Source organism: Dipodomys merriami, unplaced genomic scaffold (assembly GCF_024711535.1).
Source record: "Dipodomys merriami isolate MVZ:Mamm:240054 unplaced genomic scaffold, mDipMer1.0.p SCAF_2, whole genome shotgun sequence".
NCBI classification, from domain to species: Eukaryota; Metazoa; Chordata; class Mammalia; order Rodentia; family Heteromyidae; genus Dipodomys; species Dipodomys merriami.
Window position 1 is genome coordinate 116166728 of NW_027203381.1, and position 27792 is coordinate 116194519.

Below are 27792 nucleotides of genomic sequence, written 5' to 3' on the forward strand. Positions count from 1 at the left end.
AGGCCTAACTTCCTCATTAAAAAAAACAACAAGAACTCAATATTCTCAAACTGGCTGCCCAAATTTAAAGCCGCTAGGGTCTGGTAGCTAGTTAACCTGAAATGAATTTAACCTGAAATGAATTATAAAATTAAACATTCAGTTCCTCAGCTGCTCAGGACACATTTCAAACTTAGCCACAGCCCAGAAATTGACCATTCCCGCCATCTTGGAACTTTCTCCTGGACAGTATTCTCAGAGAAGTTTCTGGAAGATAGTGAGTATGCCTGTCCCCCCATCATCCCTATCTCTAAGACCGGAATCTTTAGATGATCTGACCAAAAAAATAACAACAACAACAACAAAATGAGGCAAGAGGTATGAAGACTGAGAGCAATTAGCATTAATTAATTAAAATTTGCCTTGAGCCCCCTATAAAATATATCCCAGACTGTGGTCAGCGGTTGCCTGCGCACTTTGTCATTTTGCTGACGGACCACACATTCTCATTGATCAATTCTAAATTGGATTATTGTTAGTTTTAAAAGCGCCTGAGCAGCAGAAAGTGGTGGTGGTGGCAGGCAAAGGGGAGATTGATAGCAGAATGAACCGAGAAAGTGACAAGATTCGCAGCTGAATTGATCACTGTCAACGCGCCAGCGGTCAACTGTCTGCCCTTTAGAGCCCAAAGTAAACATCAGAATAATGTTTAGACAAACACATTTGATTTCGGAGGTAATGGGTATGTCAACTAAATGACAAACCTTAGAAAGGTCAAAGGGATATCTATTTTTCTCGGACTTTTTCAACCATTAATCGTTGATTTTTGGTAACAGTGCAGTTCTAGGCAGAGTGTGGGGAGAACATTGGCTTGTGTGAGACTGTCTGATGCTCACAAGCACACACACACACACACACACACACACACACACACACACACACACACACACACACACACACACACACACACACACACACACACACACACACACACACACACACACACACACACACACACACACACACCTCCAAGGATTTACCCCGTCATCAATATTGTTTTTCTCCATAATAGAAGTGTGATGTAAGCAGAGAGTTCATTCTTTAAGAATGGCAGCTTCACTTCAAACTTTGTTTGAGGACAATTTCATACGCACCAATCGTTCAATCCTTGAAAAAGACAGGATTTCCCAGCATCCTTTGAAGTCACCCCAGTGCTGCCCCTTGCCCACAAAAAAAAAAAAAGCAAAGCATACAAAATTATGTCATAACTGGCCGTGGCTCTAAGGGATTTATGTTGCATCTAAAGCAGGATAGCACTGAAGAATCCTAAGTATCCCAAATTGTGATTTAGTACCATTTGCCATTTTCTGGACAGTTTTTTAGGGGGGAGGTAGCAAGTGGAGGTGGGGGAAGGGGTAGTACTGGGATTTGAACTCAGGGCCTTAAACCTGCTAAGCTGACTCCATATGAATGAACCATACTTCTAGTCCTTCTCCTCTTAAATGGTCTTGCATCTTGCCTGGCCTATGCCTGAGCTGCACTCCGTCTCACTGTAGACTCCTGACATCCTGAGGATCTCACGCGCACACTGCCTCACCCAGCTTCCTTCCACGAGGTTGGAGACATCTCACATGTGTTCCTGTCTACACTGGCCTTGTAGCTCAGTCCTCCAGATCTCAGCCTCCGTGTAGCTTGGATGGCAAATGTGGACCACCATACCCAGCTATGGTTCAAGTCCCAGTATCAGTACACACACATGCACACAAACACACGTGTGTGCGTGCACACACATATACACAAAGAATGGGGTCTGTAGAGAACACAGAACCCACAAGACCTGAGTCAACAATGGACTTGTGTGTGTGTAGGGGTGACCAGGGAGTAGGGGAGGGGGATAACTGCTGACTGAGGATGAGGTTTCTATTGAACGGTGAGAAAGTTCTGGAAGAGGATGGACAGTGGTGATGGTTGCACAGCATCGTGAAGGCACTCAGTGCCATTGAATGTACATTGCCTAATGATGGAAAGGCAAATTCTCTGTTATGTGTGCAAGAAAGCCAATATGTCATCCAAACATACTACAGAAAAACAGCACACTAAATCAAAGAACTAATTCCCACTGAATACTTAGAACCCTTAATTGGTATCATTGGGCAATCTAATTACTGGGAAGAATAGGGTTACATCACATGATAAATGACTTTTTGAGAACTTAAAGAGCAATAAAAACAATGGGAAGCCTAGAAAAGGGTCCCCATGCCGAAGAGGGACTGGAGTCAGAGTGATTAGCACTGGGTGGGGGAACTCACAGGCCACTGGGAAGACGCGAGGAGACGCTCAGCCTTCTCACACAGGCCCCGGGGCAGTGACAACCAAACTCAGTTCTGTGTAATTCTCCACATGTCCCCGATCTCAAAACCATCCAGGCTCTCTAGGCCAACTGGCAAAACTATCCATTTTCACTCTTTTTGTAATCGTTGGATCGACGGCTTGGAAGCTGGAGAGGAAGGAGGGGCACTGTTTGGAGAAGGAGCTCACAGAAGCTTGCAGTAGGCAGGCCATCGTGAAGAAGATCAACAGGTCATCTACAGAAGCCACACGGGGAGGGGGGTGGGGGGGGAGGAGGCGGGCTGCCACCCACAAAGCATTCTTTGCATTATAGGGAAGCCTTTTCAATGGAGAATATTGTTGCCAAGGACGAGTGACAAAACTATAGGCCCAAGGCACAGGTAAGACTACCTGAGGATGAGGAAATGACCCCAGCAACTACAGACCCACTCAGATTAGAGTGTACACACTGCCTAGTGAAAGTCAGCATTTAGCACTGCCTTGGTCAGCTCACAATGACACTCGTGAACAAACAGGCAACAATAATAAAGCCATGGACTGGACTGCCTAGCCTTGGTTACGAGTATCTCCTCTGTGGTTGTAAACTGGAGGAAGGACTAGAGGAACTGCAGCTGGAATGAATGCTAGCCTTAAAAAGGCCTTAATGAGGCTGGACTCCTGGTGGCATGCCCACAATGCGCGCTGAGGACCTGGGTTCAAAGCCAGCCTGGGGAGGAAAGTCCATGAGACTCTTATCTTTAATTAACCACCAGAAAACCGGAAGTGGCGCGGTAGTAGAGTGCTAAGCTTGAGCAAAAAAGCTCAGGGAGAGCACCCAAGCCCCGAGTTCCAGCCCCACCATCAGGGGAAAAAAAGAAAAAGCCAAAGTAGAACTGAGGCTCAGCACTAAGGCAGAGCTTGAGCAAAACGTTCAAGGACAGCACCCAGACTCTGAGTTAAAGCCCAGGATTAGCACCAAAAGAAAAAAAGAAAAGAAATGCTACTAAGCATGAAAATCTCACCAATAAGGCTGAAATGACTTCCCATGCTGCAGACAGATGGCTCTGTGGGGCTCCTGAAGAGCCTTCTGGGAGACTTTATTGCGAACCAGTGCCTACACAGCAAGAAAGACATATGTTTTTAAACAGAACTGTGGAAGTGGGATGAAGGGAGGAGAGGGATTAGGAAGAAGGACAGAGTGGGAAGCCAGAAGATCTTTGCCAGGAAAGGCACTTCATCCTTGTAAGCCTTCTGGTGTCCTGATGCACTCTGGGAGGTTCAACACAGGTGGAAGCAAGCCTGAGAAGGCAGGATGGAGAGCAGCACTGGCGATCCATCAGGCACATGCTGCAATGTGGTCCATCCCAGCCTGCTCCCCAGCCCGACCCAGGCAAGCCTGTTTGCAAGTCGGCCAACACACAGACATGTCATGCGGAGGTGGTGTGCAAAAGGCCTGAAACCATGTGCCCTGCTCAGTTACCCATCACACAAGGGACAAGACTGTCGGGGAAAGAGAAAGATGACCTTGAAGTTGACCCACTTGCCAAAGATGCAGAAAACCAGGAGCCCAAGCAAGGCTCCCCCTGCCATGGCCCCGGGGGCACCACTTACTGCCCCATTCGCCACCAATGACAGAGCCTCGAACCTCTGCAGACTTTTATAAACGTCAAGGTGGAAGGGAATGCAGTGGCTTGTCTAAGGAAGAAAGGAAGGGTCTCTGAACTTGAGGTTAATTTCTGTTGTTGGTGGTGGTCATGAGGCCTGAACTCTGGGCCTGGGCCCTGTCCCTGAGCCCTTCAGCTCAAGGCGAGCACTCTACCACTTGAGCCACAGCGCCACTTCCAGTTTTCTGGTGGTTAATCAGAGATAAGAGTCTCAGGGAGTGTCCTTGCCTATGCTGGCTTTGAACCGTGATCCTCAAGTCTCACCCCCCTGAATAGCGTGAGCCACCGGTGCCTGGCTTGAGGTTGATTTTTTGTTGTTGTTTAGTTCTCTCTGTGCTATAGTTTGGATACAGAATGTCTCCTCAGAGCTCATGTGTGAAAGACACAGTCCCCAGGGTGACACTACTGAAAAGAAGCAGAGCCTTAAATAAACTGAATAAAAAGTAAACCCTAGGATGAGAGCTCCGAGGAGCTAAATGCTCTGGGGTGAGCCCCGGCCACTCGTCAGACCCCCAGGCACCTTCAAAAGTCTGCTGAGGATTCTTTCCTACATCTCCACAATAGAAAATAAGAGAAGAAAGGGCTATGAATCACCAACCTTGGAGAGTGGCAGGTCATATTTAATCACCTCTCAAGACACAAGCAAGCAACTTCCTGCCTCACCTCTGCACATAGTTCCATGAATTTTAACACACACATCCATTGGCAAAACCACCACTATAAGTAGAGCACAGAACACTTTCATCTTCCTAAGGAATTCATAACTACTATCCATCTCTGGTAACTTCTTTGCCCTGCCCTACCCCTTGGATCACTGACTTGTTCACTAGCTCTACTCCAATCTCATCCAAAAAAGTCACATTCACATAATTACACAGTATGCATCCTTTTGAAACTGGCTTATTTTCATTTGACATGACACCTTTGAAGATCATCTAAATTGTGTGTATTAATGTTCTCTTCCTTTTCAGTGCTCAGTATTATTCGCCTATATGGACATGGCACAGTTTGTTTTACCATTCACTGTTGAAGGACATCTTGTATTTAGAGGAGTGGACACTAAAGACCCATATGAATATAAAGGCTCTGGTGTGGCCACAATGGGAGGGGTGGGGCCTAATGAAAAGCCCTTAGGTCATTTGGTGTGCATCCTCTAGGAGACCACGGTACATCATTTTCTCAATCCTGCCTCATGAGTGATTTTCCAAAGCAAGACTAGATGTCAAATCTTGTACTAGAGCCTCCAGAACCATGAGATAAATAAACCTTGTTTCCTTTATAAGTTAGTCACTGGTATTTCTCTGTAGTAAAACTGACAAATACATCTGGTTTATTTCCAGGTCACAGCAACCATAAACATGCAAGAGTGGGTTGCGTGTAAAGTGAGTCTCCTTCACTCTAACGTAAACCAAGAATGACCTGAAAATACCAGCAGCTCACTAGATGTCATTATTAAACAAATAGATTAGTATCATGATGAATACTCATAAACTAACGTGTGTGACTTTTTCAAAAATTTCATTTTGATGTCTTTGTAGTATTTAAATTTTCCTATGTTTTCTACATAGGTTCATGAAAAATATTATTTTAGCAGTCATAAAAGCATTTCAGTGGTTGTATCAAGTTAATCTTAGCAGCTGAGACATGTTCAATTTTCCAAAAACAAAGTAGTTCAGTAGAAAGAGGTCTGGGCATGTTACACAGTAAACCAAACACAGAAAGCACATCATCATATCTACCCACAGCACAGCTTAGAGGACTGGAGGACAATTGCCAACTAGCCCAAATCCTGCCTTCAGCATTTGTTAAACAGTCCTAGATAAACCACCTACCATGGGAGATCTGTGAACCAATCAGCAACCAGCCCCTTGCATTCTGACCATCTGGAGTCTCCTGGGCTCTGGAACAATCTATATTCTAGGGCCGAGAGATGATAGCATAATGTCAGTATACTTAAAATTCAATTTCACCCTTTCTAATCTATGCTCCATTATGCAGGCCTTTGAAATAGTCTCCAAAGCAGGTTAGCTTTATATTGATTCTCATTCTCCTACATGGCAACTGGTGGGCAGCAACGAATGGTTTCACAGGAGGGGGAGAAATTATTGATTCTAGGAAACTTAATATTATTAAAAGACAGTTGTATTAAATCTCTTTCCTGGACTTAGCTGAGCGCTTTTTTTTTCCTCTTTCCCATTTTCAGAAAAATCAATGAAGCAAATACTCTTGTTAGTGTTAGAGTTTCTATAGCAGCAGGTTCGTGTCATCGTAGGATGTACGGGAACTTTGTAGGCTCAGCACTTGGGGCCTGGAGTCCTTGCTGACGAATGATAATAGCGTTTCTCTCTTCCATTATTCTTGACTTGATAGAGGCACATTGTGTTCAAATGTCCTTTTCCATGTTAGCTGCTTTCCTCAGTGTGTACAAGTCTCAAGGGACTTTGTGCCTTACTTTACAACACTTAAGTACATATGATAAAGTTCATGTCACAAATGAAATTTTCAATTGCAGAGAAATCTAAAGAAATAAAATCAACGAGAATCAACACTGAAGACCCCCAGGTTCACTACTGAAGATTACAAGGTACATTTTCTTTCCTAAGGACCACCCAAACTTGAGCTTCACTCTTTATAACTAACTTCTGATTCTGATTTGTAACAAGATTAAAAAAGGATTCTGACATGTAACAAGATTAAAAGTCCTATATCCCCAGATATCTAAATTCTGACAAAATGTCCCCAATGTCATTATCAAGTATGACAAGGATGTAATGTGGATACAGGGTCAATGAACCAAAGCCTGGAATCTTCTTATTAGATCATATAAATTTTCTTTTAATTCTGATACCATGGATTTGTGATATGTGGTTAAGACCAGCATCTCTTCTTCTATCTCTGCTACAATAGAGAGCCACTGAAGAAAGAAAGCATGCTATGATATTGAAGGCTTCTGTGGGCTTACCACTGCCTGTTAGATACAATGCTGTGTTCAGCCTTGTGCTGGAAAGTCTGGGATTAGGAGACAAGGCAGAAGAGGGGATACCAGAGGAGAAATGCCTAGATTATATTTGAGTCATGATAAAAATGAGCTTAAATAATGGTTTTTCTGAGTGAGAGCAATAGAAGATAGAAGGTCCAGGCCAATGGAGGCTTGAAAGCCGGAGTACCAGAGACCTTCTCCTACTCTATGCGTCTACCTAGTTTGTGAGCAGAAACAGCAGGTGAAAGTCAAGTCCACTCTGTGCAAAAATCAATTCAAAATATATCAAAGATCTTAATGTAAGATCTGAAACTTTGAAACCATTAAGGGAAAACAGAGGAGAAACATGGCAAGTAATAGGCATAAGCAATTATTTTCTGACTAGGACTTCAATTGCCCAGAAAACAAGAACAAGAGTTGACAAATAGGACTATATCAAATTTAAAAGTTTCTGCACATTGAAAGGAACAAACAGAATCAAGAGATAACTCCAAGATTGAGAGAGAATAGCTTTGCCAGCTATTCCACAGATAAAGAATATCCAGAATGTACAAAGAACTCAAGAAATTAAACAGCAACAAACAAAATCATTAATGAATGAAATGAAGAAGTACAAACAGCTATTAGAAACATGAAGAGATGTTCAATATCCATAGATAGAAAGGAAATGCCAATCAAAACTACATTCAGTTTCCATCCCACTTGTCCGAATGGCCATTACCAAGAACACAAATGACAGCAGGTGTTGATTAGGACGTAGAGAATAATAACTCTGATAAGCTTTTAATGGGACTGCAAAATGGCGTCACCCCTATGGAAAGCAGTATGGTAGTTTATTTAAAGGTTAAAGATATATCTATGTTATGACCAGCTAGACCACTCCTTGGCATATATATTAAGAAATTTAGAGCAACATTCAAGAGGCATACCTGCATAGTCATTCTTACCACAGCACTAGTTGCAAGAGCCAAACTCTCAGCCTACAGGACCAACGAACAGTGACTGAACAGAGAAAATTTAGTATATCTGCACCATGGAGTATTACTCATCCATAAAGAAGAATTCAAGGGTGCCATTTGCAGGAAAAGATTGATGAAACTGAAGAACATCCTGTTGAGCAAGATAAGCCAAATATGACATGTTTTTCCTCATCAGTGCAACCTAGACCTAAGATCATGATGATGACGATGATGAAGATGTTAAACATAGTAGCAGTAGAACGGCATGAGTGCAAAAAAGGGAACAGTCTGGGATAGCAATCAGTAGGAAGGGGAAAAGGAAAGGGTAAAGAAAATCAAAGTATGTTATACACACATACATAAATGTGAATGTACATATATATGAATATAGCCCAGTGAAACCCATCAAACACTGCTTGAGAAAGGTAGGGAGGAGAGAGGAGGAGCTAAAGATATATAAGAGAAGGGTGAGCTATCCAACATCAGTGGAATTATCACCAACGTCATCCTTAAGTCTCTTGAAACGCAGTAGCTCCTACATCCTCAAAACACGTTTGCTGAATTCGTGCCATGCTCTCCTTCCAACAAAAATGATCATTTACAAATCTGGCTTTTTCAGGTCCCATAGGTGAACGTCGTGTCTCACTTCAGGCCACTCTCTCATTTCAGTGATTTCTATATATTCTCCTAAGAGCACTTAGAATTACCTTTCAAATTAGGTGCAGGATTCGACCATCAGCTCCATACCCCCAGGGAATGCAAAGAACAGAGCAGGCAGAGTTAAGGATCTGTGCACTGATTCCTGCAGTCCACGCCTCCCCCGGGGCCTTCCACAGAACACAGCTGTGTGAGGAACCCACCTGGACACTCGTGGGAGACTGGAGCCTCTGTGATTGATAATCAGCTGTGGGCAAAAATTAACAGCACAGTCCCCCAGGTTATCACTCCTCAAACCAACTAATCTGCATTCTCAAGCCCTTACCTACATAGAGCTAATCAATTACCAACTTGGAGAGAGCAGGAAATGAAAGTCTCATGGCTTTAGGCATCAATAATTTAAATAAAAGAGTCATCCAAAGTCATCCTTCTTCCTGGAGTGTAAATGAATGGGATTCTAAGTGTATAGTAAACAGGAGATAATTGCCAGCAAATTAACTCCCAATAAAGATGAAGAGGGAAATCCATCTCTGTAGCCTCTGTCACTATTTCCTTCCAAGGGGATTTTATCGTTCTACATTAGAAGGGAGAACTCAACCCTCGGCCACGTGCCACTTCCCCCTGCCTGGGGTTGATGGGGGTGTGCCCTCTTGCAGATGCCATTCTCACTCAGAGAGGCTGGTCCAGGGCAGAGCACTGAAAGCTGCTCTTCTCTCTACACTGCACTGATTCTTGAGACTAGATTGTGTGCATGTTTTGATTCTAGGTCCTGGAGTGTAATGTATTTTTGTTCCAGTAGTCCCCAGAGGAAATATTTCTTAGAATTCAAACTAGAGTCAGGCCTCCACTGTGGGAGGCTGTCTCGCTATGGTTGGAAGAATCTCTCTACCCTGCATGTTTTCCTAAGACTTGTAGACCAAAGTAATTTTATCAGACAACCTTGTTTGGACTAAGATATTGTGGTCCTATATATAACACTCCCCATTTGAGGGCATCATTTAGAAATTACTTACAATGCAGTTGATATGTATAGTACCAATTTGTTTGTCCATCTCTATGCTAATGGATGTTGGGGTTGGCCATAAAAGCAATGAAATACTGATACATGATGCAATGTGGAGGAACTTCAAGTTCATTCCACTAACGCGGAGAAGCTAGACACAGAAGGCCACCCATTGTATGATTCATCTATATGAAGTGCCCAGAAGCAGCAAATCTATTGAGACAGAATGCAGATTGGTAGTTACCAAGGGCAGGAAGGAGGGAGTTAGGGAATGGCAGCTTGGTGAGGTATGTCCTTGTAGAACAAAGAAAATATTTGAAACTAAATAGAAATGACCATTGCACAATATTCTGGACCTATATGTTCTTTTTTTTTTTTGTCAGTCCTGTAGTAATAACTCAGGCCCAGGCACTGTCCCTAAGTTTTATGGGAGCTGGTTTTTTTGTTTGTTTGTTTGTGGGTTTGTTTGTTTTGTTTTTGCTCAAGGCTAAAACTCTACAACTTGAGCCATAGCTTCATTTCTGCTTTTTTATTTCTGGTAGTTGATCAGAGAGGAGATTCTCACAGACATTCCTGCTGGCTTCAATCCTCAAATCTCAGACTCCTAAGTTGCTAGTATTAAAGGCATGAGCCACTGGTGTGCTTCCTTAGTTTCTTTCTTTTTTAACTGACTGACTTTGTCATGCAAATGTCACTTGAATTTTAAATAGCCAGGATGGGAAAGAATCTACAGGTGGTCATATACGCATATTTTCTTCTTATCAGGAAAGCTCAACAATCAAAGAGGAGTTTCCTACAAATTTCCTGAAGTTCTCTAAATCACAGGAAGCAGTGGCTTAGGCCAGAGAAAGAAAGAAGGGGTGGGGAAGCAAGAAAGGGAGGGAGGGAGGAGGAAGGACAGAGAGGGAGAAAGACAGGCAACTGATAACTGATATCAAAGAGATGCTTTTAATTAACTATACAGATAAATGCTTTCTTCCAGGAGTGTGCTCAAAGCAGAGTCCCAACTAGAGTTCATGCAAAGCCACATCATCAGCACTTATTACAGAAGTAATTATCATCTAACTGGCACTGGGTGGAGGGGAAGAGAAGACCTCACCTCCTCATCTTATGATTCAATGACACTTAGCACCTAAGTGCCCTGCAGTAACACTGGCCACAGTCCCCTCACAGCAGCTTCTCCAGCCACACCTCAGCCCTCTGGGTAGCACAGGCCAGCCAGAGGTGGGGAATCCAAAGCCAACCTTGGTCAGATAGAAGCCCCCATGAGCGGCTAAGAGCATGGAATCCACAGCCAACTTTCTGAGTTCTACACACAGTTTAGCCAGTACCAGACTACCAAGCAGGCCAAATTTTTTGGTGTCAGTATCTTCACCTGAAAAATGGCGGGGCTGGGGAAGGGGTGGTGTTGGGGGAACAGTTCTCTAGAACACATTGCCTAGCTGCAAAGCATTTTAGGGCACATTTCAGGGTACCACCAAGGTAGCTAATGTTCCCCTGGGATTCAGTTATTTCCCACTCAGATATTGGGATCATTTAACTCTTTCCTGCCAATGGATCATTTAATGCTATCTATATTTATAAGTGAATTGTATTTTCCAAAATAAACAAAAGCTGAACTTCTCTCTCTGGGGTCAATCTATCCCTTCGTTTGTGACTTCTGGTTCATCTTCTACCCCAAGGCCACCCTGAATTTTTCCAAACTGTGGAAAAAGTAGAAGCCATGTTTTAAATTGAAACTGTTCTTTGCTCAAGAAGGAACAAGTGGATGGATCCAAACCAGAAATTAGAAAGTCTGTCTAAAAACCAAAGGCTTGGGAGAACAGGGCAAAAGAATGCCAGCTCTAGATTGTGAACATTTATAAGCAAACATTGCTTCTCAAACTGGCATTTATTATGGTAGTTGAAAATTTGATGCACAAATTTCTGGTTTTTAAATCAAGCTACTTTTATTGTTATTATAAAGGTGATATTCATAAGGGTTACCATTTTGTAAGCCAGGTAATGAGTATGTTTCTTTTTGGACAATGTCACTCCTTCCTTTGTCCTCTCCCAGATTTTTCTTCCTGTGCCCACCCACAAATTATATAGTTCATTTTCCACATCATTGCTACTGAGTACCACTGCTATACTTGTTCATCCTATGCCCCACCATTTCTGTTTGATACATGTTTCTAAAATTAAGTCTTAAAACATACATACATGATAAATCTTGCAGAACCATAGGCCTTCTTGAAGGCTAGCTATCAGATCTAGAAAGTGCCTTTCTGGTCTTGGACACTGAGCCAGACCTCGCCCTGCTTGGCTTTGCATCTCAGGTGCCTGCATTTCTGTTGGATAGATTTGCCCAATGTGAGCCCCTTCATCTATGACTGTGAGGGGCCAAGATAGCAGCCACCAAACCTTTTTGACTATGAATACGCAAAAAATGGCAGATATAAATCAACTTGTACCAGACACACTAAACCGAAAAACCCCAATGTGAAAGAAGTCTAAAATATTTCATTAGTTACTACTTTTCTATTGATGATATTTTTGAAATTATAGTATTTTGAGATCATCCATTTCATCTGCCTCTTGGTACTATAAAAGTTAAAATTATATTTCATCATCTTTTTGATTGGGCCACATGATTCTAAAATTTAAGGAAACATTAAAAAAAACAACTTCTACCATTCTCCATCTTTTTCAGGGGAATCTTATTGAAAATAACAATATTGACACATTGATGGTTGGGGTGAGAGATGCAGAACTTACAGAAAAGATGGATGTGTTTGAGATTCAACTTGCTGACATCCAAAACAATCTCCTGCCTGCCCAGAAACATCACCAACACCCAATTAATGGTGTTAAACCCTGGAAACAGCATCACTGTATTAACAGCTCTGTTTTTTTTTCCTCAAAAAATCCAAAAGATAAGAGCTTAAGGGATTCTATTCTTATTGGCAGAAAGCTGAAGGAAATAAGTACCTCAGAGTTAAAGTTTCAAAGGACTAAGTTTTCTTCTTGTCCTCCCATCTCTTTACCATTGAAAACCTTCTTCTGTACCTTTTTCATGGACTTTCCACATAGTGTTTTAACTGCATGCTAAAAGAAAATAATAAAAAAAATCTTAAAAAGAATAAAAACATTAAAAAAATCAAAACCAAACATTACACAGCTCAGTTGACTCACAGAAATGATTGGTTCATCTAGCTGTGTTTCAATCTTGTGTGACCTGCCGAGTGTCTCCTTGCACTTCATTTTGCAAAAATTAAATAAATATATGCCTCCCAAAAAGGAAACAATACCCAAAAAGGCAAAGATTACTGTGCTTCGTGGAAGTGATAAAATGAACATTTTAGATTTGTTGAGAGGCAATATGTATTTAGTGTAAAGTAGATGGTGTTGCGGGGAAAATGAATCACATTCTGCCTTCTGTGTGGTTCTTCCTACACAGTCATCTCCAGGGAGCCCTATGCCCACAAATGCCACAGGACTTTACACCACTAGGATATTCAGGGGAGAAGATTTCATGTGTATGCCAGGATGTTCACTGGACAGAACTAAATGAACAATCACACACTTGGCAATGGTTAAGACTTGAATCTGTTCCCGCTGTTTAAAACAAGAAACGAAATTTAATTTTTTTTAAATACCTGCTACAAAAACAACCAACAGCAATGCCACAACTATTGACAGGATGAAAAGCTGGTCCAGACTCAACAATTAGGGCTGTTGCCCTAACAACTGGTATCTTCAGAATGTTATGACCATCTCACTAGTTCTCTATAATAAAGTCTCATTACCACCAGAGTCTGCACTGCTCTGCATTATTTGGACCAAGTATTGTGCACGTACAAGGGGGGAAAAATCTATCTAAACTTCCTTTAATTTTCTTTGAATGAATCATGTGGGTACTGACTGGATCTCATGGCTTTGGGTAGATACAACCAATAACAGGAATTGCTAATGGGGTTTCTATTGGCTGTGATGGATTTATTAGGCAGAATCATTGGCTAAATCAAGAGTACTACATTTTTGCTGCGTTCATCTCTGTCTTTTGGGTTCCAGGGTGACACTGCTGACAGTGCAGCTCTGGGTTTCGCCACCAGCCTTCCTCAAAGCAGCTGGCTAAGGAGTAAGTACTGGGGTGCCTGCTAGAGCCCCGGTGTCGGCAGTCGGCACTGAAGACCCAGAGCTCGGAATCCCCACCAAAAGACTTCACAGAAGTGCCTCTCCCCCCCCCCCAGCCCCCAACAAGCTACACTGATGAGGCCCTTTCCTTTGGGAGATTCTTCTCTATAACCGATAAACTATAATTTGGGTGCAACTGGTATGGTCTATAAAAATTCTAAGAGCTGTTATTATCCATCAAATACAGTGGCCCCCAAAAGCACATGTCTGAGTCCTAGCCCTATATATGTGACCTTCCTTGTTTGGGAAAAAAAAGGTGGGGGTTCTCTGCAGACATAAATAGATATCAAAAGGAGATTATCCCAGATTTTGAGTAGGAAAGCAATGGCAAGTTTCCTCAGGGAGAAAGGCAGGGAGAGTCGTGACAAGCTGTGGTGGTTGGCTTCCCACAGCTATGCGGAAGCACCTGAGAAAAATGCTGCTTGGGTTTTGAAGACTTTGACCTCTCACTGACTTTACTGTTTTGGGCCTGTGGCAAAGCAACACATCCTGGCAGGAGCACGTAACTGAGCCCTTCCATTATGAACCAGTGAGCAAAGGAGAAAGAAGGAACAAAAGTCCCACAATCCTCCCACAGGTCCTTTTTCCTGAAAGATCCCGCACCCCCAATACACCTAGGCCTGTGGGGGACACTTAACCAAAGCCACAGCGTGGATGAGGCTGGAGAGAGAGGTGGGAGTGACACGTTGGCAGGGCAAGGAAGGACTCGCAAAGGTAGATGACAGTCACAAAACCTAGGCACGGGAAGCGGAGCTGTGGCTCAAGCGGGAGCGCGCCAGCCCTGAATGGAAAACAAGTCAAGCGCGGGTACAAAGCAGGAGTCCAGGCCCCAGACAACCCAAGAGAGGAGTATGACATGGGTGCAGAGATTCCAGAAAGAACCAACTCTGTGGACACCTCGCTTCCCGTCCTGGCGACTGTGCGAGAACAAACTTCTGCTGTTCTGAGCCACCAGCCGGGAGCACCAGGAATCAGTTCCAGCGACAAAGAGCAGAGCCGAGAGGCCCAAGGAGTGTGTCCCCGAGGCCCCAACAGGGCGTCCCCCCCATCCCCAACCCCAACCCCAACCCCACTCCCTCCCGCGCGGCCTGGGACAGGCAGGCGGCTCCGGGCCAGGCCCCAGCCCTCCACGCTCCTGACGGCACCACGCGCATCCTGGACACGTCGCTCATGACATCGGGACTTCTCTTGGGTCTCAGCTACAGAAAGGCCATGTCGTCCACAAGGCGCCCAGCGTGACTTGTGCCTCCCGCCCAGAGCTGGCTTTCAGCGTGAGAGGCACGCATGCGCCAGGCACGCATGCGCCAGGCACGCATGCGCCAGGCACGCATGCGCCAGGCACGCATGCGCCAGGCACGCATGCGCCAGGCACGCATGCGCCAGGCACGCATGCGCCAGGCACGCATGCGCCAGGCACGCATGCGCCAGGCACTATACACATTCCCCCATGGCATCCCTGCCTCCTGTTCCTGCGTCTCCCTGTGGTCTCCTAGCATCTCTGGTCCGAGTCAGCCCATGCTAGATATCTTCGTTCATTTTCTGTTGTTCTAACAGAACCCCACAGATGAGTAATTTTTAAGAGAGATTGGCTGGGCTCCTAGGAGCTGGGCTCAGGAGGGGGCGGCGTCTGGCGAGGGCCTTCTTGGAGGAGGACCCTCCCCCCTCCCCCACCCCTCCCCCCGCCCCTCCCCCTTCTCCCCTCCCCCTTCTCCCCTCCACTCCCCCCCCCCCCCCCCGCAGGGTTCTGAGCTGGTGTGGGCCTCGCACAGGGAGGGGTCGGGATTGGATAGGAGCTCAACCCCTCAGCCCCGTCTAGACCACTCGGAAAAGGGGCACATCCGCCCGAAGGAGAAACTCCGGCAGTGCGCATGCTCACACGGGGTGTGGGGAAACCGCTCTGCATGCTGGGAACGAGCTAGCCTGATTTTTCTCGGAGGAGGAAAAGGCCAGGTCGGTGAGCCCTTTAACGCGCCGGGCTGCGCGCTCGTGGCTTCGCTGTTGCTCCTGGTGTGGAAGACGTTCCGCGGACAGATGACTGCATCCGCCTTTAAAAAGCATCTTGGTGTTCTCAAAGAAGCCGGACCATCTTCGTATTCCCCAGTTTCTCCTAAGGGAAGTCAACGTGCAAATCCAGCAGCCCAGCGTGGCGTGGGCTGACGGTGGCCGCTGGTGCGTGCGGCCGCAGTCCCAGCGCGGGAAGGCGTGCGTGTCAGCCGCGGGCCCGCCGGCCCGGCCCCCAGCGCTGCGCCCCTGCATCCTCGCCGAGCCGCAGCCCGGGGATGGCAGGCACAGCCTGGATATTACACACCCAGAAGATGGCTCTGGGAGAGGCTCCCCCCAGCGGGATCCGAAGCAGGGGACCCACCACGACTAGCCCCCGAAGGGAAGAGTGTAGGAAAGGAGACTGTGGGCAGCCCCTCCGACCTGTAAATGCAGAGTGCACACCTGAGGTCGAAAAGCCCCGGCTTCGAGGACCAGCTTAGCTGTGTCCTTCTAAGTCACCAAGTCTCCGTGTGCCTCAGTTTCCTCTTCTGTAAAACCTACAATTAGTTTTACTTCTACAGTAGGAAAGATTGTACTCTGCGGGTGCTGACGCTAATTAGTTTGACTGAAATCAGGGACATCCTTACTACGTCTGGAAACGTGCCAGTTAACAAGAGAAACATCATAATTAACACTTATCACCAAGCAAACTACATTTCCACTAAGGAGTGCTCTTCTAATCGTCTTGTTCCATGCTCTAAATGTGTTCTCTTTGAGGCTGAACTTATTTCGTTTCAGATCTCATACTGTTTCATCCAAAATGATACCGTTCAGTTTATCTATTTACCCAACAGCAGACCCTTGTGAATTCAACAATCATAAATTTCCTTAAATAGAATGCAGTCATGTGGAGGTAAGTAATGTTGTATTTCCTATAAATCTGATTTATTTTAGGGAAACTTATTTGAGAGAGTCAAGCAAGCCAAAGATTGAACTCTGGTGAAGAACACTTTTCTAAATTTATGACAGTCACACGGGAAAACTCAATGTGTAATTTATTTGTCTTTATAGGAAGTATTTTATATGTAACTCCCTTGTAATCATATTAAGATTTCTTACTTATATTGGTCTTTGTGCTTTACTCATTGAAAATTATCCAGGAGGTCTGAAGTATTACACAAGGGTATACAGACATTTTTCTGTGGTTATCACAGTGACCTGAGGAGTTGGTGAAATCAGGACTATTGTCCCAGAAGAGGAACCACAGCTTAAAATGAGCTAGAGACACCCCAGAAATTCAGTGACAGAAGATTGGAGTATTCACAAAATAGCAAGAATGAGAAATGTCCATGAAAACTCAAGCAACAGGGCCAATTTTTAAAAGATAGAGAAGGCTTGAGGACAGGGGACAGAGATGGAGAGAAAGGAAAGGAAAGGCTGTCGGGTCAAAGGATTTCATATTGATCCTTGGCAAACAGGAGAACTAATCACTGCCGGTTGATCTGTGAGCTTAAGGACAAGAAGACATCAACTGCCAAGAGGCTAGCTGCTCCTCCACCAGTCACCCTGATCTAATCTTGTTTCCTCTCCCCATAGGGTTGTTAGGCTGGGTGATGGGTGGGTCTGGATTTCAGCAAGACACTTGACAGAGCTGTTCAGGAGATGCCTGTGGACACGATGGAGAGACACGGAGGGACAGAGCACTGTTAAGTGGATTTGTAACTGGCTGAGCAAGGATATCTTAAGTGTTGATGAATCGAGTGATGTCAACCCAAGAGGAAGTCAGTCTTGGGCCACCAGGCCCTGCGTTTGGTCCTGTCCTGTGGGACGAGCTCAGTGGAAGCTCCCAGAGAGTCATGGGAGATGGGCTTGTCAGGGCATTGACTGCCATCAATATGGAAGGGATTGGTGATGTGTTAAGCAAAAGAAGCAGAATCCTTAAGGTGAGGGGGCAGATGGATAGGGAAAGGGAACAGTGGGCAAAAGCAGTTGTCATCATCAGTGCACAGAGGGGAGGGGAGGAGTGACGCTGGGAGAGAGAAGAACGATGGGAGGGATGACACTCATCACCATGTGGTACACATAAATTGACATGTGGAAACCTCTGTGCAGCGACTTAAAGATAATAATACATTTAAAGAAATGCCTTCTTTAAAAAACAGAATCCTAAAAGCTCTCATCAAATATATATATATATATATATATATATATATATATATATATATATTAGAATGAACATGGATTCCAAAACAAATAACAAGGAAGGAGGGGCAGAATTTTCGGCTGAGAAGCAGTTCATGGGGAGAACCACCTGGGTACAGTGCCCCTCCCCCATCATGTGCTGTGGACAATAGCAAGGGCTTCTAAAGGCAACTGGGATCCTACTGCCTATTGGCTGCATAGTCAAGCACACCAGAGCAACTTCACGGGAGAGAGGGGAGAAGTACAATGATAGATGGTGAGACTGGTGGAAATGGTTGACCGTTGTTAGGATTTGGATAGAGTCTGACTATCCCCTCAGGGCTTTGTATGCTAGAATTTATTCCCCATTGTGAGGTATGGAAGGTGAAAAAACTTAAAATGATTATGGCATTTGCAGGTGGGGACTCAGGGAAATGATTCAAATTAGATAAGTAATCAGGATGAACCAGCTCCCTTCCCCCATGATCTGAATCCAGGGATTTTAGGGGCACAGGGAGACTCACATACAGACATACATAGGTGCTTTCCCATCTATTGCCACGTGGGGCTCTGGGACACCTCTGGGCTGCTAGCCTGGGACACATAAATTGACATGATTTTACATCTCCTGAACTGTGGAGCTAACATGAACTTCTTTTCTATTTGTGTGGTTGCTTTTGTTTTTTGTTGTTTTTTGTTGTTTTGTTTGTTGGGCTGGTTTTGTTGGGACATGATCCCACTCTAGCCTCGAACTTCTCCTCCTCCCCCCTTGACCTCCTGATGGCGTGATTCTAGGCGTGTGCTGCCATGGTAGGATTTACACCTGTTTTCCTTATCAAATAGCAAGCCATGGGCTTTTGCTATGAAATAACAAAAAACAGACTAACACAGTCATACTTAGCATAAGAAAGGCCCAGCTACCAGCTCATAGGACTTAGAGAACTGACACAGGAAGGATAAGAAAACACAATCACAGATCCAAAGGAGGATTTGGGGGTGACCTAGACATTCCGTTCCCCCAGAACAACTGAGTTTCCAGTACTGAGGAGTCAGAGGCTGGACTCTTGGAGAAGCATTTCTTTTTCCAGAGTGAGACATTTGTTCAGTGTGATTCTACCACATGACTTCGATGTGTATAAATGTGTTAAAAAAAAAAAAAAGACAGAATCACATACACAGAGCTTGCTGATTAAACCTGAGACCCAAGCCTGGTCAATGGATGCGTCAAGGCTCTCTATACACACAGGAGTTGTGTCAGGAACATAAAAATGACCACAACACAGTGTGTCCCTAGAAGAGTTTAGCATCTAAAGACATGTAAGTAATTGATTTTAAGCAGATGATAAAAAAAGAAGTATGATAGAGGCATGCAAAAGACATATAAGATAACGGATAACAATTAAGTTGGATTGGATGCTTCACAGAGCAGGCACAACTCCCCACATGTGCCGGATTCCCAGCCCGCAGGAGCTCTTGCTGCCTCTGCATCTTCCTCCCTACTCTGTCTGGTCTGTGCTGTTACTCAGAAGAGATGCTGATCTCTGCCCACACCTGGCCGTGGACAGTCTAGAACTTTGCTTCCCACCTTCCCTCTGACCTTCACTGTGGTGAGGGGCAGCCCCCCATTCCTCTGTGTGCCAGCCCTGCCCTCTTTCACATGTCAACATAATTTCTGCCTGGGGTGGCAGTCTTGCTGCATTAGGGGACCCAAGCATAGCCTGATCATAACACTGCCACCTCACATTGGCAACAGACTCTTCCCTGGAAGGAAATCAGGATCTCACCCAGGGTGAGGAAGGAGATTATACAGGGTAACCATGAGGCCACTGGAAGGTCTGTTTGACATGTTCAACAAGGGCCAGGCAGACACCTGAAACCAGATGTGTGGCCAGTAGGAGAGGGGGTCAGGCCAGAATCGGACCTCCTGCCCTCGGGAACGCTCTTGTCATACCTTTGGGTTTCTCTCTGCTCACTCCTGAACAAGTAACTGACCCGGAGCAGGGGATCAGTTTAGATTCCAGGTAGTCCCTCCTCCAAGGACTTGGTCCATTTCTGATCACAAAGTTCTCCTGACAGGCCAGGTAGGAGTATGCACCTGCTACATCACTGTGAGACCAGGCTACACCCTCAGCCAACAAGGGAGAGATGGTGCTAATGCTCCCTCAGGACACTAGTATACCCCATTGCGGTGGGTACCCCAGTATGCCTCACCCCACTGTGGTTCTCATCCTCACGGCAATGGCTCACCCCACCTCTGGTGCTTCACCCCACTGGGATTCACTAGCTTTGGCCACGACATAGGCCCCTCAGCCTGTGGTTACAAAATTGTACCCCAAAGCCATCTGCCTATGTGGGAGAATTCCTGGACATGTCCAGCTGCTTAGATGTGCTCTTTATTTCCAGCAATGGAAACTTCACATTCACTGGAGCTTATCGCTTGTTGCCGCCAGTGCTTCTCCCTCGGCTTTCTTGTAATGCAAGGTGTCACCTCTCTTGAGAACCAGATGTTTAACTGTTGCCACATCGAGTGCTCCACACAGAAATCCTGTTTTCTTCTTCTTCAGACACGCCCTGGTGGCAAGTGTGTACCACAGCAATGGCACACGCCTCACAAAGAGAGGTCGACAGAGAAAGGAAGAGCCTGGGGTCCCCTAATCTCCCTCAAGGGCACTCTCCCATGATGTAAGAGGGTCTCATAGACCCCTGTAGTGAATCCTAAAGCTTTGCTATACCTCCCACGGTTCCAAGTGGGGACCAGCCATGGGGAAAAATTCCAGATGCAAGCCATAGACTTTGTGGGTTTTCCCATCAAGAAGTGTCTTGATCTTCTACCTGCCTTGTTGTTGTAACTTGTTTTAGACAAAAGAACACAGTGAAAGTGAAGGTAAGTCTGTTTGGGGCCTAGGCATCAAGAGCCCTTGCCTGCTTCCAACCTCCCACTTCCTTTGAACTATGTACAAGGCCAGGCTACCCTGCCCAAGCATGAGAGGAGAGGGCTTGTGGAGCTGAGGCTGCCCACTCAGTCCGATGATGCCACTCTCAAGCAGCCAGCCCCCAGTTCACCCAGCACTGCACTACAGCCACATGGACAAACCCAGCTGAGATCAGATAGTCACCCTGCTAAGCTGAGCCCCAATTGCTAACCCACAGACTCAAGACTAGCTGTTGCTTCAAGCCACTCCATTGTGAGGTCATTTGTTACCCAGTGAGAGCTAACCAATACAGGCTCCACCGTTCATCAGGATAACCTTCTACACTGCCAGTGTCAAAGGTGTTGCCACCTGGCTCCTTTCCAATGTTCACCTTCATTTCTTCCTTCACTTGATCTTTTGAAACCAGTCTATCCAACCACAAGGTTTGACACCTAAAACTGAACCAGAAGGTAAAGGCCTTAGGGGATGGATTAAGTTGCTATCTGTTTCTCTCTCACAAAAGCCCTTGCAAAGCATATTTCTTTTATTTCATCGTTGGATGGTTGCCTTCAATAACTTTGTTTCATGCTTCTATTCTCCCAAAGAGCCACCACAGCATTGATTGCAACCTGTGATTGCCAGTGAAATATTAAACCCTATTGATTCGAAATTCAGGATCCGTTGCACACTGAATACTCTGCATATTCTGAAGATGGGCAATTTTATTTCTTCAGGTTGAAGAGCAAGTTCAGCTCCACAATTTGAAATTTCTTTTTGTGTAGTCCTTCAAATCTGCTTTCTGTTTTCTCTCCCCCACCCCAATTGTATAATACGCTGTGTTGCTGTTCCAGATGAACCACTCATTTTTCTTGCTAAGGAGAATGCCACTGGGGGAAAAAATTGCATATATTCCCTCCATTTTCTCTACATAAAATGCTATCATTGGGATTCCCCTACCTGTTCCAAAACATCAACAAAAACCTCACTGGCTACAAATAAGGATAATGTATTTCGGAAAAGAAGTTAGTAGAATCACTTTTAGTTTAATGATCAGATTTTGTTGTATCATTGTGAACTTACCATTGTGGCCAGGCCTCTCCCAAGCCTGAAATTCACCCTGTATCACTGAACTAAAATACTCTCAGAAAACAGAACTGTACACTGATGAAATTTAATTTTCTTCAATCTGTCAGGATATCTCATGTCTTGGGATCTGAGCTGGACTAGCCAACAGCCAAGTTTCGCATTCATTGCGACCATCGACTACGTACGTGCCCCCCATTCTCCATCCCCAGCTGCATTATTCTTAAACTTCTCCAAAAATCAAGCACTTACACTGGAAGTCTTCCTTTAGTACACACTCGTCTATATCACAGCTGAGCCCGGCTTTTTCGATGGTTGCCCTGGTAGGTTCTAAATAATTACAGAGTGTCTCCTTTCCTGGTGACATCCACGGCTCAGAATCATCTCTCCCTGTCCCTTTACCAGATCATCCCCCTACCCCAGTATCTGGTGGGTACTTCTCACCTCATGCTTACATTCATCGGGAAGAGGCCCAGTGACAACCACAGCCTTGTGTTATGCAGCCAATGGAGTGACAGAAAAACTGTGGAAGTACCACAACCCCAAGCTCTAGTCATCTTTTCCTCTGTCCCCATGCCCCAGTCACCCCTGCCTGAAGAGCTCATTCCACTTATTTTTTGGTTCCATCTCCCCTGCCCTTCAATTGGCCCCATTGGGCTGGGCTGACATCTGCAGGTCACTACAGGTCGAGACACCCGCCACAGAGCTGAGCATCTTGAAGAGGAATCCTAACAAACCTAGCCTCTCCAAGGGGTCTGTAAGTCCAACTGAGAAGAGAGCTCAGATGAGTTGTTCGCTGTTGTGTGAGCCTCTCTGTCAACGGTTCCTATATAATTAAAACAAATAAAATCTCTGGGCTGGAATGTATAGCTCCATGTAAATGCACTTGCAACTGTGAGGCCCTGGGTTTAGATCCCTAATACAAGGCAAAAGGAAGGGAAAAGGAAAAGTGGGGAAGGGAGGAAGGGAAGACAGGGAAAAAGAAAGGCGAGGATAAGGGGAAGAGGAAAGAGAAGCAAAACAGGAGGAGGGGAAGGGGCAGGAGGAGGGAAAAGGAAAGGGCTAGGGAAGGGTGGTTATGAACTTATGTGGGACAGTTTTCAATCCAGCACAGCCATGTGACAGTAAACTTCCTTGGTGTTTCCGAAAGGGACAGAAGATCAGAAGCTTGGAGACATGCTTGCCTCCACTGCTGACAGAGATGGCGCAGAACACCGTTGCATCCTGAGAACTGCAGACAGAGGGAGGCCCGTGGAAGAGAGCTAGGCAGTTATCAGTTACTGACTGAACGCTGACCCATGGAACCTAAGAGCTAAGAAATATGTGTTGCTGGGAGGTGGGGGAGAGTTGGGAAGGGATGGGAAGGGGAAACAAAGGAGGAGGCAACAATGCTTGATAAGAAATGTACTCATTACCTTGCCCATGTAATTGTAACCCCTCTGTACAGTATTTTCACAATTAAAAAAAGAAAAGAAATACGTGTTGCTTTAGGCTGCAAAGCTTGGCCAATTTCTTTCGCAGCTTGGAAACCTAATAGACACAAGGGAATAGAAAGGAAAGGAGCGCTAACAAGTCCTTGTGAGCAGACAGAGCCAGATAGCTCATAAGGAACTTGCTCGATGTGCAGGCACACCTGTCATTTATCTCAAGCTACTCCATGTAAATGTCTATCTTAAAGCAGACTAAAACTTCAGCAAACTCACAACATACATCCATGTGACTACATCTGGAAAATGGGTGAACAACACAGTCTACATCAAAGAGAAAAGGTGAGATGAAATGAGTTACTTAGAATAGAGTACAAAACAGCACGAGAGATCAGCTTTTCTGTCCTAGTTTTACTGCAGATCTTTCCACCTTGTCTGTCTATCTGTCTGTCTCTGTCTCTGTCTCTGTCTCCTCTCCCTCAATTTTAAATCTCTGAAAAACAAGAGGACAAGAGGAAAACCACCGTGGTTTTCTTCCCCCAGCCTTCAGTGTAGAGTACAACAAAAGCTAGCAGCTGCGTGTGTTGTGGTTGAAGTTGTGGAATCATTTACTTTCTTTGTGGCATTTTGATACAGTTCAGAATTATCGATCTTGGTTTCCGGGAACAATATGGTTACATATTAGATACTCTCAGGCCAAATTTTGTTTTCTCCTATAGAGATTAGATAAGCAGTCAGAGCCTCCTGCCCTTGATGGGGAGCAATGGACAGCCAGGAGTTTCTCATTCCATCTCTGTTGGCCATGATTCCCACCGAGCCCTTGATTCCCCCTTCGACACAATGCCAAAGCTGCACCACATGACCTCTGAGGATCTTCCCATGTGCTTAATTGTTAGCCATGATTACCAAAATAAGCCACAGTCAGCCAGGCATGAGCCAAATGGCTTAGAATTACACACGCTTTCAGTCTTCAGAAGCTCCCTATTTTACAGATGGGAAAATTGAGCAACAGAGGACTTGTCATCTATGTTCTTAACCATTGCCCCTCAACCGTTGTGGTCTAAAATACAAACAATAATAGTAATAATAATAACTTACTGTGCTTCCTCAGAGCTCAGTGTGTATGGGCCCCCTATGGCACCCCTAAAATAGTCCCTCAGCTCATCCTGCAAGAAGCAACCCCAACTACAAGCTTTCCCAGAGCCCCTGTGGGTCAGCGCCAGCAAGTCTCACTGCTGCTCTGCATCTCAAATCTGGGCTCCATGTCATGCTGTGGTCACCCCTTTTGGTATTGGCCACTGTAACTGTTCCACAGGCCTGGCTACGTCCGTGGACGTCTCCCTGCGGGAACACCTGGCAGAGTTCAGTGGATGTGATCACACTGCTCATCTAACACAATCTACAGGTCCTGCCCAAAGGATGTGGGAGGAGCATGAGAAGAAGGCTGGCCCCACGGGGTTCACTGTGGTAGGACGGGATGGGCAGAGGCACACATGTGGGCAGGGAAGGCAAGAGCAGGACAAGATGTGAGGCCCTAGTAGCAGACGTGTATGCCGTTGCCATGGTAACATCCCAAAGAGCCCCATACTCTCCACCACCACCTCCAGCAGTCACCCTGGAAGAGTGATGCATCATTAGCAATGTCATTTCCATGTCTACCTTTCTGCATTATTAATGACCCTGCCTGCCCTCTGTTGTGCTGACCGTGGACACTGACCCTGTCCCTAGAGAAGGCAGGGCCACAGCAGATGGACTCAGAGCCCAGGATTGAAATTCCATCAGGTCCCCGGATCAATGGAAATCCTTTATGTAGTGACAGTGATGTGGATCGAGTTCTTCCCTTAATTCCAGAGGCTCAGTGGAAGTTCCATTTCGGTTATAACCCCAAAGACGGGCAGAAGGTTCACCCACATCATCTGCAGTGAGCAGGCCACTCATTGCCAAGCTGTAGCTACAAGCACCACCTTCTGACCCCAAATGCTCCCAACCCAACTGCCTGAGAGCAGAACCAAGATCTACACCGAGTCCCTCATTTTAACAACAACAACAACAACTGTAAGCTATTTGAGAGGCAGAGTTGGGAAGAGCATAGTTTGAGATGATCCTAGAACAAATAGTAATAATAATAATAAATTAGTGGGACATTATCTCAAAGAACAAGCTGGGGGTGGTGATTCATACCCCTCACCCCAGTTACATAGGAAGCACAGGTAGGAGAATGAGAGTCCAAGGCTGACCTGGAGGAAAAAAACACAAGACTGTATCCGAAAAATAACTAAAGCTAAAAGGACTGGTGGCATGGCTCGAAAGGGAGGGTACTTACTTGCTTCACAACCACAAAGCCTTTTGTTCAAACCACCAAGAAATAAAGACGTAAAATCTATTTCTGACTCTGTCACCTTGAGCATCTGAATTATACTTATTCTCAAATTGCTTGGACCTTCCTCTTATCAGAAGTTCTATGAGAATTTTCCCATTAGTTGCAGATGTTCTCTCTCTCCTCTCCTCTCCTCTCTCTTTCCTCTCTCTCTCTCTCTCTTTCAAGAAATAGCATGCCTTGTGTGTTTAGAATGTATTTAGTTATTTAAGAAAAATAAGGATGTACAACCTGAACTGGATGTTCTGATACATGCTTTCTCTCCAGCTTCTTAAGGGCTAAGGCAGGGTGATGGTGAATTTCAGCCTAGACTGTGCTGCATTCTGAGACCTTATCTCAAAAATCAAACAAAAATAAAACAAACAACACAAATGTATAACCTCGCACAGGGTGTGAGATTTAAGAGTATCTTTGGAATATGTTGGCTCATGAAGAAATTGGACCTAAATCAGATGATCACATGGCAGTAGTTTAACTCTGGTTCCTGCAGACCCAATGGCATCCACTGGTTCCGGACTGCACTTGGCATTAATATCTGCATTAGACTGGTTCATTATGGGACTTTCTGGTTTGGAAGGTGATGAGGTGAATGCATCTCACACTCACAGACTGCCAGCTTGAGTAATCTGATTTCCCTTTAACAGCTCTTTTTTTAATCCAAAGTCCAGAGCACAACGTGTGGGACTGGTTAGCAGAGTTTTTGTTCCCTATTTCAAGGGCAGGACAGCCTGATGCTGGGGGCTAGGCCATCCTTGCACCCTGCCCAAAGCTGGACACTGCCCACCACACGGTGGAGCCCACGGTCAGAGGGTCAACACCTTCTGATCTAACGCAGTCTTCTTATATCTGCTACCTGGAGATCTTTCCTTCTGCTCAAGCTCATCTGTGGATTTTTATCTATGGGACTTTCCAATTATCTCAGCTGACCATCTTGACCACAAGTCTAAGGTTACTTTAGAAATGTAGAGGAACTAATTCATGACTGGTGCTTTCCACCCAACTTTTAATTAGATGGCCTTTCATTCACGCATCTCCACAGTCAAGTCACACTGCGCAAGCCAGATAAAAACACAGTCCCGAAGGAAAAACCTCAACCTTCTAGAAACTTCTTGGAAAAAGAATGCTCCCACATGCATAGCAAGTCTTGATGAATACTAGTTTCACTTCTGTGAGCTCATCAAAAGCTTTAGCTAAGCAAAAGGCAACTTGGCACCTCTGATCTCTGCCCCCTCGATGGCACAACTCATGTTATAAGAAGCTCCAGTTTTCTTGGAAATTCAATTCTGAAAAGAGGATCCCTTCTTTGCAATTTCTCATTCTCACCCCATCCTACTCAAAAACTCAGAGCAGTTGTGTATATTCAAAGTTGAAGAGCCTCAATTCCAACCGTTCAATAACATACAATAGAAATGTTAACTGCCACATTGATTTTTTTCATTCTATTTGTATTGCCTGTTTCATTTTCTTTTCTTTGCAGGAAATTTTTTTAATCAAAAAATCCAGTTATTGAAAAAAATCTTCACCGGCCAAGTGTACTGGTAAGACTTCAGGAAACACAGGCATTAAATCTCTTCTAGCTCTGCTGTCTTCTACCTCCCCACCCCCATCAGAGTTCAGAACTGAAATCTCCTCTCTTTCCAGCTGAGAGTAAATGCGTGTGACCTTCGGTTCCACAGAGGTTAACCTACTCTGATTAACTTTTCCATGTTATTCCATTAAATAAAAACAGTTTTGACACCCAGAGACTAAAGCATCCTAGAGATAATACAATAACCCTATGCAATCATTTCAAATTGGATTGTAATAATTCATTTAGGTGACCATACATATTTGTTATATGTAATATGAAACATCGCAAAATGAAATCAATAGAAATGTTTCTTGTTAATGAAGATATACTGGGCTGTTGTGTGTGGGTTGGGGACTTAGTACCACCAAAATCTTATTTGTATTATAAATTTCATGGTATCCTAAGAGTTACAAATGAAGATAGCATTTCTTAGAGAAGTGATGGCTGGTCATTTAGAAAATTATATCATAAATTTTATGTCATTTCTTGGTCTTTCAAGGTCTTTGCATAGTA

The 27792-nt window shown here is 44.9% G+C and overlaps 1 protein-coding gene across 3 annotated transcripts in view; it reads right to left on the reverse strand.

Annotated features, from left to right (window-relative positions):
• The window catches only part of Runx1 (RUNX family transcription factor 1), an 803982-nt gene that overhangs the window by 651118 nt on the left and 125072 nt on the right, over positions 1-27792 (reverse strand). Inside the window, exons 1-2 of one of the 3 annotated variants that reach the window (XM_070030635.1) lie at positions 12541-12559; positions 5804-5888 (exon numbers count right to left, since the gene is read on the reverse strand). The exons of the other annotated variants lie outside the window; for them this stretch is intronic. The gene's annotated coding sequence lies outside the window, so the exon portion shown is untranslated. Of the gene's footprint in view, positions 1-5803; positions 5889-12540; positions 12560-27792 lie in introns of those variants that run through there. 3 annotated transcript variants of the gene reach the window in all.